This window comes from Alligator mississippiensis, chromosome 4 (genome assembly GCF_030867095.1).
Source record: "Alligator mississippiensis isolate rAllMis1 chromosome 4, rAllMis1, whole genome shotgun sequence".
NCBI lineage: Eukaryota > Metazoa > Chordata > Crocodylia > Alligatoridae > Alligator > Alligator mississippiensis.
Window position 1 is genome coordinate 60,071,450 of NC_081827.1, and position 16,130 is coordinate 60,087,579.

Sequence of the window (16,130 nt, forward strand, 5' to 3'; positions counted from 1 at the left end):
GAAATGATTTTATGGCTGTTTTGCCTTTTTATGGTGCCTTAAATTGGGTGCACATGTAACATCCTTGCCATTTATGCCATGATTGACTTAATTGTGCCATAAATGTACCATGTAGAGGGGGCCTGAGACAGCAGCAAGATTGCTGTTCATTGACTTACATAAGGAGGGCTAGATGCAATGAAGTATTTAGTGGCATCTGACCACTTGAGCAGGCCCAAGAATCCTGAGTCAAGCTCCTAAACGCCCACAGGACATGGAGAAATTTAGCCACCTTGTAGTGGCAATCCAAAAAAACCTCTGTGCTGAGTGTGGGAATGCACAGAACTAGCCAACAGGAAACGCTAAGCAAAGGACTGGCTGAAATCCAGTTATTCTTTGGGTCTCAGTTGCTTGAAGTCAGAGGGGCAGATAGACACCTCCATACACTCAAAATCCTTTCCTGATGGCAGATACCTAAAACTGTTCTTTGAACTGGACAGTACTCATTCTTATTTTTTTAAATTAAATGAGAAGAAGCACAGGGAGGTGCTCATTTTTTATATAATGGCCTGGGGATAGTGAGGAAACTCCATTCTAGGCACTCCTCTGTCTGAAATAATTCAAACCCACATCTCCCTCTAACCACTAAGCTAGAGGCTTGGCTGGAGTGTAAATGTTTCCTATCCTCCTGCTGAAGCTGGGTTACTTCAGCAAAGAAGGAAAAATTCATCGGGCTAGAGACATGGTTCTGGTGCCTAGTGGTTAGGGCACTCACATGGGAGGAGAAAGTCCTGTTCTCAGGACTGTTTTTCTGTTTTATCTAATTACTGTTTAATGTAGCATACAGAAGCATCCAGAAGGCAGGATGGATTTATGAACTAAGGGAAAAAGGAAAGGAACATTTCACTGGTGTCCTGCACAAAGAGGTAGCTAAATTCAACCTGAGGAGCAAAGACAGAGAGGAAACACAGAAACATCCATGACAGTTCTTATATATTTATGGCATGCTCAATAACCTAACCACTACCATTGTCTCTATATTCAGACTTTTCAGATTTCCAGTCATATTTTCATTATCTCAGCATTTCCTAAAATATCGTCGGTCCCTTTTGCCAGCAAAAAATTGGGAGGCAAGAATGACTTTGTTCATGTTGGTTAGGTAAAGGTCCCCTGTTAGCAACAAAAAATCTCTTATTCTTTTAAGGTAAAAATTAACTAAAATAAAAAAAATCCAGAAAAAGAGAGGTTGAAGTTTAAACAGACTAGGTTTCATTCAGAAAAGCTTGTGACCTGTTGCCTCTAGGATTCTTTTTGCCAGAGACCCCCAAGGATTGACACAGCCCCTCGTCCGATTTGGTATCAAGTGAACTTTTAATAGTAATCCTTAAGCTTATTACAAGTATTCTTCCTTGTAATATGACCTAGCAAGCGATTCCTTCAGACGTTCCAACACTGACCTCTGGTGGTACCAACCTCAGATCCTCTGCTGGGTATGCGGGATGTTAGTTTCTGGATTCCTTGTTGTTCAAACAAGAAGTCCAAGGTTATTCCAGTCTCCCCAGGGTGGCAACACAGAATAAACATGTTCCTTTGTTTGTCCATCACTTTTGTAACTTCTCTCATCCCAAATTGTCCAGTCCTCTGCCTCTGTGCCAAGCATTCCTTTTATGGTGCACCAATCCCCTGGCATTGTGCCAGCCACCTTCCTTATAGGGAAAGTGCTGTCCTTTGCTCGCCCAGTGCCCAATCACAGCACTCACATCTCCCAGTGCCACAGAAGGCGCTCTGTTCAATTTTGTTGCTTAGTTCTGGGAAGGCCAGGACTATGGCTAAAAGCCTTAGCATAACTCAGTTTGCCCATTACATGACCCTCAGGTTAGCTCTGAGAAGCTACACCCAAGTGTTTCTATTACTTCCCCAAAATGGGACCTAGGGCTTCTGGAAAACAAATCCCATATACCTGCAGGGCACTTGAAGAAATAGTCCATACAAATACAAACATCATACCAACATTCACAGCGTATGGTGTGATATAAACAGAATATTCCAGGAGTAGTCAGTTAATATTTGTTATTAGTCATAAATTGTATAACTCACGAGTCATCCATTAACCTTAAAAAAAAAAAAATTATTGCATCATGTGCTGCACTCACTTGTAAATCCAAATAATTTTGCATTTACTCAAATAGAATTACTCTTCATTTACATTAACATAAATGAGAGTGGAGTCTGGGTTCGTGTGTGCAAACTTCTTCAGAATATATAAATTGCAGGTCCTTCTGTTCTTGGAGTCCAGCATAATTATTTTTTCCAATAATCAACTGTGCCCATTTTCTCACCTATTACTCCTTTCCCCTTTCAATCAAATTACCTTTTCTACACGATGGTTCACAGAGTCTAAAACTGAAACTATCAGGGTGGCCAAGGCTATAAAGGCCCAAGTCTGCTGAATGTAACAGAGGTATAGGGCAAATACCCACAAAATTCTGGCTGTGCAAAGACTGGTTGTGCTTGACAGAAGAAATGTGACATGTAAGCTTTCAAGCTAATTACCTAGATGAATAATATAATTTATTGTATGAGAGCTTGACAGTTTATATATGACATTCAGGGCTGTCCCTAAGGGGGGTGCAATCGGGGTGACCACCCCAGGCCACACACTTTGTGGGGTTCTGCAGAGCCGGGCGGAGTGGCCGTGGCAATTCTGCACTGCCAGTTTCGCATCCAGCTGCTCGCTTTCCCCATCCCATCCCCCACCACTGGCACTGCCGCCAATCCAGGGCACATGGGATTGGGGTGGGGGCAAGTTCCCACACAAGCTGATTTGCCCTGGGCCACGCACCCTGCTCAGGTCAGCTCCGATGACATTCTTAATTGACACAGCTGATAACAATAGCAAAAACCTATTGACACCAACCAATGATTACTAGTAAAGGTCTTCACTTGAGAATGACAGTAGTACAAGCACAAGAGTAAATTAAAAGCCATCTATTCATGGCTGTACTCAGTCTTCTTTTCTAAAGCCAATAGAAATCCTTTAAACTCCATTACTTATTCCACAAAGAAAAATTGACTAAAGCCAAGTTTCCACTACAGACTTGTGCAGGCATATCTATGTGCAATGGAGGTCTGAAGACAAAGTTAAGCAGGCTAAGGCCTCCTGTGTAAATGCAGTTATAATGATAAAATGGTGCAGTTTTATCTGTAAAACTTGTTCCACTCAAGTATGTGGTTTGATTGTGTTTACACTGGGAGCACTTTGCTATTATAGTCTCTCTATAGCATAAGAAAATAAGAACTGCCATTTACTGGGTCAGACCATAGGTCCATTTTGCTCATTATCCTGTGTCACACAGTAGCAGAGAGTGGATGATGAAAGGGAGAGTGAACTGGGTATGACCAGTGTTTTTTCCCACTGTTCCTCTCTCAGTTGCATCCTCCAGCATTTAAGATCTAGGAAGTTCTGGTTCAGAGGCTATACCCCTAATGCCTGTGCTCAATAGCTACCAATGCACGCTTCCTCCAAGACTTTGTCCTTCCCTTTTTGAATCTGGTTAAACTGTCAGCTTCCACATCTTATGGAAATGAGTTCCACACTTTAATGACACACTGTGTGGAAAAGATCTTCCTTTTGTTAGTTTTGAACTTACTACCTACTAGTTTAATTTTGTGACCTCCCCCCAGTGCTTGCATTGAGTGAGAGTAAATAATAAACCCTTATAGTGGTATAACTGCTGGTGAAATGTTTCTAGTGTTGACACAGTCTAAATTCTATGCCTGTCTGACATTTTATTTTTTTATGTCTCCTTTGAAAATCACAAATGAACTGTGCCAAGACTCTTATCCACTCGAATGCTAATTGATTGCTTAGATTTATTAGAAAAATAAACAAACAACATGCTAAAAGTATGTATCTTAAACAAATACTCAAGACTCCTGACCCAGGGAATCAGAAGACTGGTGGTGGATGGGTCTTATTCGACCTGGAGGGATGTGGGCAATGGGGCCCCCCAGGGCTTGGTCCTCAGGCCCGCACTGTTCAACATCTTCATTAGTGGCTTGGACAAGGGGGTAAAAAGCACCCTGTTCAAATTCACAGATGACACTAAGATGTGAGGAGAAGTGGACACGCTAGAAGGGAGGAATAGGCTTCAATCAGACCTGGACAGGTTACAGGGGTGGGCAGATGAGAACAGGATGGATTTCAACACTGACAAGTGCAAGGTACTGTACCTGGGGAGGCAGAACTGTACCTGGGGAGGCAGAACTGTACCTACAGGCTTGGGAACTCCCTTCTTGTCAGTGCAGAGGCAGAAAAGGATCTTGGGGTCATTATTGATACCAAAATGAACATGGGCCGACAGTGTGGGGACACAGTCAGTGTGGGGACGCGGTCAGCAACCTTACCTTGTCATGCATCCACAGACGCATCTCAAGCAGGTCCAAGGAGGTGATCCTCCCCCTCTATGCAACGTTGGTCAGGCTGCAGTTGGAGTACTGTGCCCAGTTCTGGGCACCGCACTTCAGGAGGGATATGGGCAACATGAAGAGGGTCCAGAGGAGGGCATGATCGGGGGCAGCAGGGCAGGCCCTACAAGGAGAGGCTAAGGGACCTGAACCTGTTCAGCCTCCTCAAGAGAAGGCTGAGGGGGGGATCTAGTAGCTGTTTACAAACTAGTCAGGGGGGACCGGCAGGCATTGGGGGAGTCCCTGTTCCCCCAAGCACTACCAGGAGTGACTAGAAATAACAGTCACAAGCTGGCAGAGGGTAGATTCAGACTAGACATCAGGAGGCGCTATTTCACTGTCAGGGCGGCTAGGATCTGGAACCAGCTTCCAAGAGAAGTGGTGCTGGGTCCTAACCTGGGGTCTTTAAGAGGAGGCTGGATAAACACGTTACCAGGGTCGTTTGATCCCAGTACTTTTTCCTGCCATGGCAGGGGGTCGGACGTGATGATCTGCTCAGGTCCCTTCCGACCCTACCAACTATGAAACTATGAAGACTGGATTGAAACTATGAAGACTGGAAGACTTCTATTCCTTACATACAGGTGCAAGTCATATAATTATGCATATTTTCCAATCTAATTTTCTAAATGCAGAAGGTTTTCAATCTACAATCTTAATAGATTTACTAAATGTATGTTATCATCTTAGTTCTGTATTCTCTTAGAGAAGAGCCACACTGGAATTATGACACTTAGCATCACGGTATGTATCAGTACAATTTACTTTCATCTTCCTTTTGTTGACTTTGAGAAGCAATTTCCCTCATAGGCACAATCAAACATTTTAATTTATTTTGCATAATGGATTTCTGAGTCCTATTTTACTTAAAAAACTGATGTGCATAGTCCATTGATTCACCTTAAGTGCCAGCCTGTCACAGTAGAGACATATCAGACTACATGGAGGCAGGGAGAAGAAGTGGTGAAAAAAACACCATTTTAGACCCAGGTATTTTAGAGAAACATACAGAGCTTATAAAGCTGAATTACAAGATGTGGATTTTCAAGTGCTTACCCAGATTTGTTAGCATCAGTGCTAAATATGCACTAATGAAGGTCCAGATTCACCAGCTAACTAGGATAACCCTTCCTAGTGTGTGTTCAGCATAAGGAGTATGATAATTCTGTGAATGGTAGTATTTTTTTCTGGCCCATTTTTTCCCAAAACAGCATCTGGTACAGAAAGGCACTGAAGAAAAATCATTTAAAAAATTGAATGGTGTCATCAGGTAAAGTCCTAATTCTGTGCTCAACACAATGTTTATACACAAAGGATGCTGGATTCATGTTCAAAACTCATTTTTTTGTGCAGGGTGGAGGCAGAATTTTTTTATTCAAAACCTCTTGTATTATCTTCTAGTCCTAATCTTTACTTAAGACGTAGATGCATAAACAAAATATCATTAGGTAAATGAAAGTGGGGATTTGTAGTCAAAATTAGTTAATACATTAACTACTCACATGAATGGCAACTTATCCATCAGTAAATGAAGGGGCAGCAGCTTTAATGCTTTCTGCAACCCCATCTCACATACAAAATGGAACTTAACATGTCAGGATAAAGGAGGGGGCATAGTAGGGAAAGAATATGGTTAGTTCATAGTGAATTGAATTTCAGCTAATCCTGATTTCTCCCTGTCTAAAGGTCCTTGAGAGACTTGAGCATAGCAGTATAAGTAAATGCTGCCCCCACAATTTTTACTTGTACTAGAGGCAAGTGAATGAGATTCAAGAAATTGCAGCAGGTTACCTTGCATCTATGCCACAAACCCTCAACTGATTTAGACCTAATGAGATCCAGGTGCTTTGGCTGCCAGATGACTGGCAGAAAAACCCTCCTAACATCCTGTCACAAAAGTAGGGAAAGAATTGAGAAGAGTGTAAGGGTTAAACAGTTATCAAATGTAGAGGTCTGCAAAAAATTATTTTTGTTTCAAAATTAATCTAGATTTAACAAAATGTTTTACTTTTCTTTAAACGATTTTTTAGGGTCAAAGTTATTCACCAAATTCAGCCTACATTTGGCAAATAATTTTGGCCAAGCCAAAGCTTCACTTTTTGAAAGTAATGAACTAAAGCTGGGCAAAATTTCAGATGTATAATCAAATGTTCGACCCTCTGTCCAGCCTACCCTCTCCCTACCTGAAAGGAAAGTAAGGTAGAGGGAAATACATGCAAGGAAAGATGTGAAGGGCCAGCTCCGGCATCTGAAAATAATACAAAATAAAGGAAAGAGCAACCCAAAACACCATAAACTGTTCTTTTTATTTAGTAAATTCTAAATAAAATCCAGCACTAGTCTCCAAGCAGGCACATTAGTATAGTACCACAACGATGCACTAATAATTCTGTTTAATTCTTAGTGCATTTAGATTGCTCTAAAGATTGTGGTTGACTGCTCCCTCATAAAGGCTAATCAAGCCACCACATCAGGTACTTACATCTCCTTCCCTTACCCCCATCCTTTTTTCTCTGATAATATGGCATATCACAAAGTATTAACAGTTTTACACAAGACAAGGGGTTAGAGTACTCAGCTGGAAGAAAGATGGGATCCTGCATTAAAGTACATCATAATCTTATCCAGATGACTCACTACAGATGTGCTTACATGCAGGAGTTCCATTCCTTGCCTTCTGCCTATGACTGAATTATCCTGATGTATTTTAGGACATGAATTTCCAGAGTCTGGATTCTCCTGAGCTATGTCATATGTACAATGCAATATTGTAACATAGCATCAGCTCTGATAAACCTAAGTTTCCTACATTTCAAATTCCACTCAGGAAGCAGGGTTTTCCACACTTTAAGAGCATAATTTAGATGCTGAAATGGAGGCTGCATGGAGGAAACTACAGGCAGAATCTGGCCCATAGTTTACATGTAAATTAATTCTTTACTGGAGATCAGTGGCAGGTCACTGTTATTTATTCTGTCTTTAAGATTATGAGTTAAACCCTGTTTACTATGGAAACTAGGATATAGGAAAAATTTCAGTAAAAAAATACTAAATCAGAGCATTTGTTCATACAAAATATTTTTAATTTTAAAGTGGTCAGATGTATTTGTTGATATTCATAATGTCATTAAATCTATGCTATATATTTTTTATTTTTATGGCATTCTGCATCCTGGGTAAATTTAGAAGATAACTAAAAATATAGTCACAGAAAATAGGTAACATGGCCTGCTATAATTGAGTTGACCAAAATGTAAAGAGCTTTCTTATTAAAACCAGGAAAACTTTTGCCCAAGTAAATACTTGTCAGTTTTTTGTTAGTGGCAAAGGCTAGTCAGTAATCTCTCCTCGTCTGTTAGAGTTGAGGATTCATATGGTAAATGAGACCATGCTGCCACCAGGAGGTTGAATGGCATGTTCTGCGTTTCACTACGTTAGTTTGAGGTCTGCTTCAAATGTACCTATAAACAATCTTAGAAACTTTGACAAAGCTACTGGGTATATAATTAGCAATGAAAGAGAACTAATGAGCTACCCTGGGGTTGTATATAAATTATGGCTAAAAGTTACATTACTTAAGTGACTGTTAATGCCTATATTGGGCATGCATGTGTGTGTGCTTAAATTGTGCTAGCATGGTTGCAACATTTTGTTAATTACACAAGTGAAAAGTAATCATTGCATATTAACAATGACTCTTCCAAAACATGACTGGGGAAGTGAAAGTGTCCAAATTAAATTATTATATGCTTCTTTTTATTTTGTGAGCATGACAGTAGGCTATTTTTAACTTCATTAATAATAAAAAGTGAACTTCTTTTAGGATGTTAAGTTCAATTACATTGAATAATCACTTATTTAAGCACAGGAGGGTAAACAGAACTAATAACTGGGCCAGTTAAAGATCAGAAAGCACCACCAAGTGAAGCTGCATTGATTTATACCTGCTGAGGATCCAGCCCTTAAGTTTTAAGCCTTTTGGTACCTGTACAAGAGTGCTGAGGCTGCTCCAATGCATTGTAATGACTCTGGCAATTAATTGAGTTTGCTGGACTGTGGCAATTACCATGTTCTAGCCGCCTCCCATGTCTCGTGTATCAGCATCCCTGTGCTTCAAAATGGCGATCGAAGTGCTTGAACTAAAGCTCATTCAACAAACTTTAGTTCAAGCACCCCTGCCACCATTTTGAAGTGTGGGGATGCTGATACACAAGACGCTGTGGGCCTTTAATTAGAGCAGCACTTGGAGCCACTCTGATTAAAGTGCTGTCCCCCCGCCCCCAGACCATTGTAAAAGTGCCCATTTGTTCTCAAAAAGCACGCAGTGGGTGCACCTACACAAGACACTACATCGCCATAGCAATGAGCTATGGCAATGTAGCTCATGGATATGGTGACATAGTATTGGTGGGCACAAACCGTGACACTGATGCTACTGTGCAGTAGCAATGAGCTACTGCGCAATAGCACGTTGCTACTCCTCATTAGGGTCAGAAACGAGCCGTGCACTGTAGGGACCGCACAATAACAGCTGTGCAGTCAGGGGCATGTGTAGACATGCCCAGTTAGTACTGACTTTGTTCTACCCTCACGTGTCCCTCCTGTTCCTTTTGACTTTAGCAGGAGCTACAAATACCCATCCAAAAGCAAAGTTTTGTTCAAGGATAGCAAGATATCTTTTCCTCTCTTCCTCTCCTTTATGTGCCATTCTGATCCCGCGGAGCTTCCACTTCATCCTCTCCAAAAGATCTACACAATTTTATAGAAAAAATATTAGTATTTTATTTTTAAAAATAAACCTAAAATGCCACTGTATTGGCTTGGGATTGTGGGTTCCTCTTTCTTTTCCCAAGTTTGTCAGTAATTTGCTATGTGACCACAAGATTATTCTTAAGCCCCATAGCATCCTGAGACCATCAGATTAAAAGCAGTTAGTTAGACATGAGGAATTAGTATCTCTAGGGAGTTTTAAAGGAATCTAGAAGAATAAAAAACTGCCACATTTTCTTGCATTGATTAAAGCAACATGGCTAAGTACAGACAGTCAAAAAGCCTAAAGCTGAATCAATTCAATTTTCTCAGGTTAGTATAAATTGTGTAGATTGAATCGATAAGCAAATGAACAGATATTCACTTTTGATTTCATAAATGCAGCCACATGCCTGCAGTGGCCCAGGCCAGAAGTTGGGGGGCAGTAGGGATGGAACAGACAGCTTGGGCCAAAGCTAGCTCACCCACCTGCAAGGGGGGTTTGTGAAGGAGGTGCATAATATCTTGGGATGCTGAAGGACTGTGAGTTAACTGAATCTGGAGGGGATCTGGGACATAAATTCAATACACCAATTCAAGCTAAATCAGTTAAGTTTGATACTACATCTATCCAGGTTTATCTTAAACTGGTTTTGTCCGTTTTAAAAGTGGTTCATATGGACTGAACTTCTGTTATGTAACAAATTTGAACTGGTTTTCAATCCTTATACCAGTTTATCTGTAATTTCTGTCCCTAGCCCATTTGTTTAGCCTGTATAGAAATAGCTCATTTCAGACAATAGTAAGTGATATTATTGGGATGAATCAGTTTCTACTAGAAATAAGTTTTGAAGAAATGTAATATTAACATCAATATATGGGAGACCCAAGAACTGAATCATCCCTAATGGCACTGGATGACAAGGCACCAGCCATTTTAAGCAAAGTCACCTCACTATGGAGGCAGACAGATGAGAGAAACAAATGGCAAGATTTGTGACCTGACATCACCAGGATCTAGTCTTTCCTTCCACAGCTATTTGTCATGCCCGTAAACAGGCAGATCTCTGATCACCCTCCTCAGTCATCTGCAGACTCACCAATGACTTCTCTGTTTACCAGAAGACTGCCATCCTTCTATTGAGGTGCTACTGATGAAAATGAGAAATAAGTATGATGTTTACAAGTCCTAATTGTAATTGGTCAATATATTATCCATGACTCCATGAAAGGCCCTCTCTGAATAGGAAAGTGGCAAGTGAATAGCTGCTAGTGATAAATGTCTAAAAAAGTATAAGGATCCACAATATATTGTGATAGTGTTCATAGAATCATAGAAGTAGGGTCAGAAGGGACCTTGTAGATCTTCAGGTCCAACCCCCTGCCTGGGCAGGAAGAAAACTGGGCTCAAATGACCCCAGCCAGGTAGGCATCAAGCCGCTTCTTAAAGACCCCCAGGGTAGAAGCCAGCACCACTTCCCTTAGAAATCGGTTCCAGATCCTAGCCGCCCTAACTGTGAAGTAGTGTCTATGGATGTCTAACCTAAACCTACTCTCCAACAACTTGTGGCCGTTATTCCTTGTTATCTTGGGGGGCGCTAGGGGAAACAAGGTCTCCCCCAACCCCTTCTGGTCCCCCCTAGTGAGTTAATAGATGGTCACCAGGTCCCCCCTCAGCCTTCTCTTGTGAAGGCTGAACAGATTCAGGTCCCGTAGCCTCTCATTGTAGGCTCTGCCTTGCTGTCCCCAGATCATGCGGGTGGCCCTCCTCTGGACCCTCTCAATGTTGTCCACATCCTTCTTGAAGTGGGGTGCCCAGAACTGGACACAGTACTCCAGCTGCGGCCTGACCAGTGTCGCGTAGAGGGGGAGAACCACCTCCTTGGACCTACTTGAGATGCACCTGTGGATACCCGATAAGGTCTGGTTAGCCCTGCTGACTGTGACCTCTCATTGTCGGCCCATGTTCATCTTGGAATCAATGATGACTCCAAGATCCCTTTCTGCCTCCATGCTCTCAAGAAGGGAGTTTCCCATCTTATAAGTGTGCTGCCGGTTACTACTAAGTGTTAACTTAATTGGATCCTTTGCTGTACAACCCAATCCTCTCAATGGGAGGTTGCAATGATGACTGATTTGCATTATATTTGTCATGGTACTAATTGGCTCAAGAGACTGAGAAGCACTATGGACATGCTGTCTGTCCACAGGGATTATTCTGGATTCCAGCTTCCATTAAACTTTTCAAAACCCATGTAGATCTCAGCCAATCTGCTAGTTTGGTGGGTTATAGCTAATTTCTCTCCCTGTTTTGCATGAGGAAGGCAAATTCTGAATTTTCAGTCTCATTATATAAACCCATGTATTTAATTATTTAAATTGGTGTGCAATTTCCCAATGGTTCCCAGCGCTATGGGTTAGTGGAAGTGAACAAATTCCAGGGATCATGATTCACTCTTATTAAAACAATTGGCTTTTTTCTAACTTAATTAGAAGCTGGTAGAAGGGCTGCCTTTTTCTTCTCTGATGGTATTGCTTATTTTAAGACATTTCTCTGCTAATCTCTTGTTCTATTCACAAGAGACAGCGGACCTCCTCTGATTTATTGAGTGCTTTGTACCATTACCTACAATTAAAGCAGCCAGAACCATCTGACAGGTCATTCTTAATGAAAGCATCTGTTTCCTGTTTGGTCCTTGTTGGCTTTAGCACTCTCTTCCCAAATGCCAGATACAATACGTAAGTTCTAAGCACTCACTACCGCTCAGATTTTCTATGCTTTTACTCATTACAAAACCACTAAAAGTTTCAAACGGTTCTACCAAATGGAAGCTAACTAGCCCCACAAGGATCAGTCTTAGGAATGCACAGACAAACTACACAGGAGCTGGGATATGCTTTAGGGCTAGAATTCTCTTCTTATTTTCACTTCAGTACATAAATTGTCTTAGGGATTCATTCTTCTACATTTTATCTTTTTCTTGCAGACAGCCAATGAGGGCTCTTGTTCTTATTTTTTCTACACTGGGTTCATCTTTGCTGGTCCACTTTGTTGGCTCCTGCTCGTATGAGGAAGCCAATCCATATACCATATGCCCACCTCTGTTTTGCAGACAAGAAGAAGAAAAGAGAGATTGTCCTACTCCTCTTCAAGAAAGCCCATAACATCATATAGGACAGAAGCTCTAAGGTCCCTGAACATGCAACAGTGGCCACACTTTCATACCATCTCTCCCTATGCAAGCCCCTCTTTCAGAGCCAAAGTGTTCCCATTTCCTTGTCTTTTTTTCATGATCTTCCTCTTGGTTACTGGTTTATCTTCTGACTTCTAGCTATAGAGCTTTGACACCTAACCTTAACCTGACATCTCGGACTTGCCCATTGTTCCTGCTCTTTGACTTGATGCCTTGGTTACTGACAGCTGGGTTTTGATTTCTGCCTGGTTCTGACCGCTGTGCTGGCACCTTAGTACTAGACTGACCCAACCTAGTAGACTGCAATGGCTTCTGCATAGAGAGACCACCACGTGTATATCTTAAGTGGGTTTAAGAAAGGTTGCTTCAGAGAGGAACTGTTCCTACCTCAGGCAACATGGCACCTGCGGCTTTGCTGGGCAACGTGCCAGTATCTGAGATCTGTCCCAGTGCAGTTCCAATACTTCTAACTGTTGGCTTTGCTTTCTACTACCCCTCTTTCTCATCTTTCTATTGTTTTTACTGATTCTTTATACATGCACAGTGCCCCAGCTTCATGCATTTGCATTCAGTCCACAGTGAAATCTTGCAGTCATATAGGTCAAATTTCTAGTGGGTGTTTTATAGGGCCTGTGATTTCAGTTTAGTGTTTCTTATTGTTTCAACCATATCATTTCATAAAACAATTTGTTTTTTATACTAATCCTGAATGTGAAGGGCAGTTTTTAAGCCTTGTGGTTTCTGGGAGACTTCACCCAAGCTGCACCCCACATCCTTAGGTAAGCTACCTTTCAGAATGAAATAGACAACGATTGAACTCTGAGGTTTGACCATTTGGAAGTTTGCGCTTCTTAGGGAAACCTAGCAGGAGCTTCTTTTTTGCAATATTCCAGCATCTAAGGGGAGAGAAAGTCTACGCTAGTTGAGACCAACCTTTTTGCCTCATGACCTGGATAGCCAGGATCCTGGCCCCGACCCAGCCGTGCAGAGCTAAGGAATTTGGTGAGCAGTATGGCAATACTGTCACTCCTCCCTTGCTGCCTACTACCAAATCTCCTAGTCCTTGGGGAGCCCTGTGGCCAGATGCCATGGCTCTATAAACCAGACCTGACCTGTGGGCTGGAGAATGAGCATGCCTAGTCTAGACTAAAAGAAGAAATAGTCTTACTCTTCAATAAAAGAAATAAAAAGCAAAACAAAAACTGTGGCACATATACACATTCATTAATGCTCCATAATTATGGCACATTAAGTTTAGTACCCATAATGACAGGTATTAACATAATGTGCTATAATTGGCGCTACTGCTGATTAACACAGAGGAACAGTTTTTTAGTGATGTTAATGTGGGTTAAACTAAATCTACTATGCATTAACATGGGTTTTGCCTGCTGTGCTAATACACAGTCTTCTGCACATTCAGGGTGTTGTGTGGATGTGCCCTGTATCATTTTTTTTTGAAAGGCAAAATATTACAAGTGATATTAATAGGGTAGAAGTAGTAAAAGTTGCATTTTGGGAATCAAGTATTCAGTAAAGGAAATAAAGTAACTACCACTTGGTGGCATTACAGTGCCGTCTCTTCATTTCAGTGTGTAAAGGAGTTCTGTGTCCTGTCTGGCTTTTACATATTATGTGTGTGCAGATATGTACGTTCCTAAGTAAAATGTTATTATACTGAAATGGATCATACTGACTGTGTAGACCTGATAGAATCTTTTCCCACACAGGAAAAAACAAAGTGAAGCAAAGAAAAACATGCACTAGATGTGATCAGGTCAGAAGGATGCATGGGCTTTGGGAGGATATTGATCTGTATGAATGAATGGATTAGTTCAAGGTAGCCTTCTATTTGTCTGTATGCTTGGCTAGAAGGCTATAGCATTTCTTTTTTAAAATTTGGCTCCAAGTTAAATGACTCCCAGCAACAGCTGTCAGTCTTAACATTTGTTTGCATCTACTGATAGAAATTGTGTGTGAGTGGCAGGTGCAAATTGGGTGTCAAATAGGTTAGTGTTACAATCATGGATAGTTACTGTGTGTGCATATTGTTTTATAAAACTTCTTCAGAATTACCAGTCACTTTGGATGCCCCAGAGAACCTGCCCATAGATGTGCTCTTGGATAAAGTGTAAAGCAAGCTTTAATATTCAGTGGCTAAAATAAAGAGCTGATACACTAAATAGTGGCAGTTAAATGAATGTATGAGACATACCCGTCAAAGAAAATAGAACCTCAGAGAGACCAATGTAACCGTTACATGAATTTGGCTTTATATTTTAAATAAAACAGATACAGTATGTATAACTTAAACTAAATTGTGTTATACCTACACAAAATAGTACATTAAAAGGACATTAAGGTTGCGTTCAGATGAGCATGGTTGTGCTGTATATGGCACCACAGACAGATCTGCGGTGCCATATACTGCTTGGTCAGCTGTTCTCCATGCTGCAAGGGAGCAGCACGGGGGAGTGAGGTGGGGTTGACCCCTGAATAGCCAGGGGTCAAAAAAGCCCATGCAATAAAAAAGCAGAGCAGTGCACACAAGGGCAGCGTGCGCTGCTGAAAACTGGAGCTCAGTCAGCCAGAGTCATACACCAGTGGCCAGCCAGGCTCTGAGCAGCAGGATCACCACTGCTGCAGTCCCAAGAGGCCCCCACAACCCCAGATAAGGCTGCTGGGGCCAGCCTAGTGCTGGCCCCAGCTTCCCCTACCCCACCTGAGGTAACCTGTCATAACGTGTGCTGCTGCTAATTGTCCCTGGGGAACCAAATGTCTACACTCATGCAGCCATGGCCTAAGATTTCAAAGCCAAATGCACAAAAGTTAAGCAGTGCCAGAAATAAAATAGCCTGTGCAACCTTACCTGGGACCTCTTGACATAATCCATTATGATAGTCTTTTTTATTCAATCAACTGGTAATTTTTCCATAGCAGTTCTGCCTCATTCAGTACCCAGGAAGGACAGGGCCAGGAGGGATGAAGATAAAACAAAATATTGAACGGCTGCTCTTAGAGAGCAACCATTCAATATTTTGTTTTATCCTCATTATTCTGTGTGAAGCCCTGTCCATTTACTACTATGCGCTATTTGAATGAAGCACTGAAGGGAGAAGTATTCATTTCTTTAAGGGCTTTACTATGAACCTCCTCAGAACATCCATGTGCCTTAATAAATCATCTTTACAATGCTCCTGTAAAGCGAGGAATAACTCTTTCCAATTTTAGTGCTGGCAAAGTATGGTACAGTTAATATCAATCATGTCCACTGATATTTTAGGTGCCCAATCTGAGCTACCTAAAGCTAGGGTAAAAATGTGTTCCATTTTCATGGGGACAGTCCTGTTTTAAATGCTTGTCTTGGGTATTCTGGGGGAGCAAAATGGAAAATACATAGAAGAGACCAAACCATAACTGTGTACCAGAATGAACGCACACCAGAAATCTATTAAAGACAAGAATACCCAATTACCTGTGGGGGTACATTTCTCACAAGAAAACTGCCTCTCTCTCCAATCTCTCAGTTCTAATCCTCAAAGGGAACTTACAAAACACTTTTCACAGACAAGCCTATGAACTTCATTTCGTCAACCTCCTGGATACAAAAAATCATGGACTTTATGACACGTTATAGCCTGCCTGACATCTGACTCCCCAGGTACCTCTCCACTATTTACTTGCTACATGCATCCCCTTCTTTCTCCCTGCTCCCCACCAGCCTGTCCCTCACCCACTGAC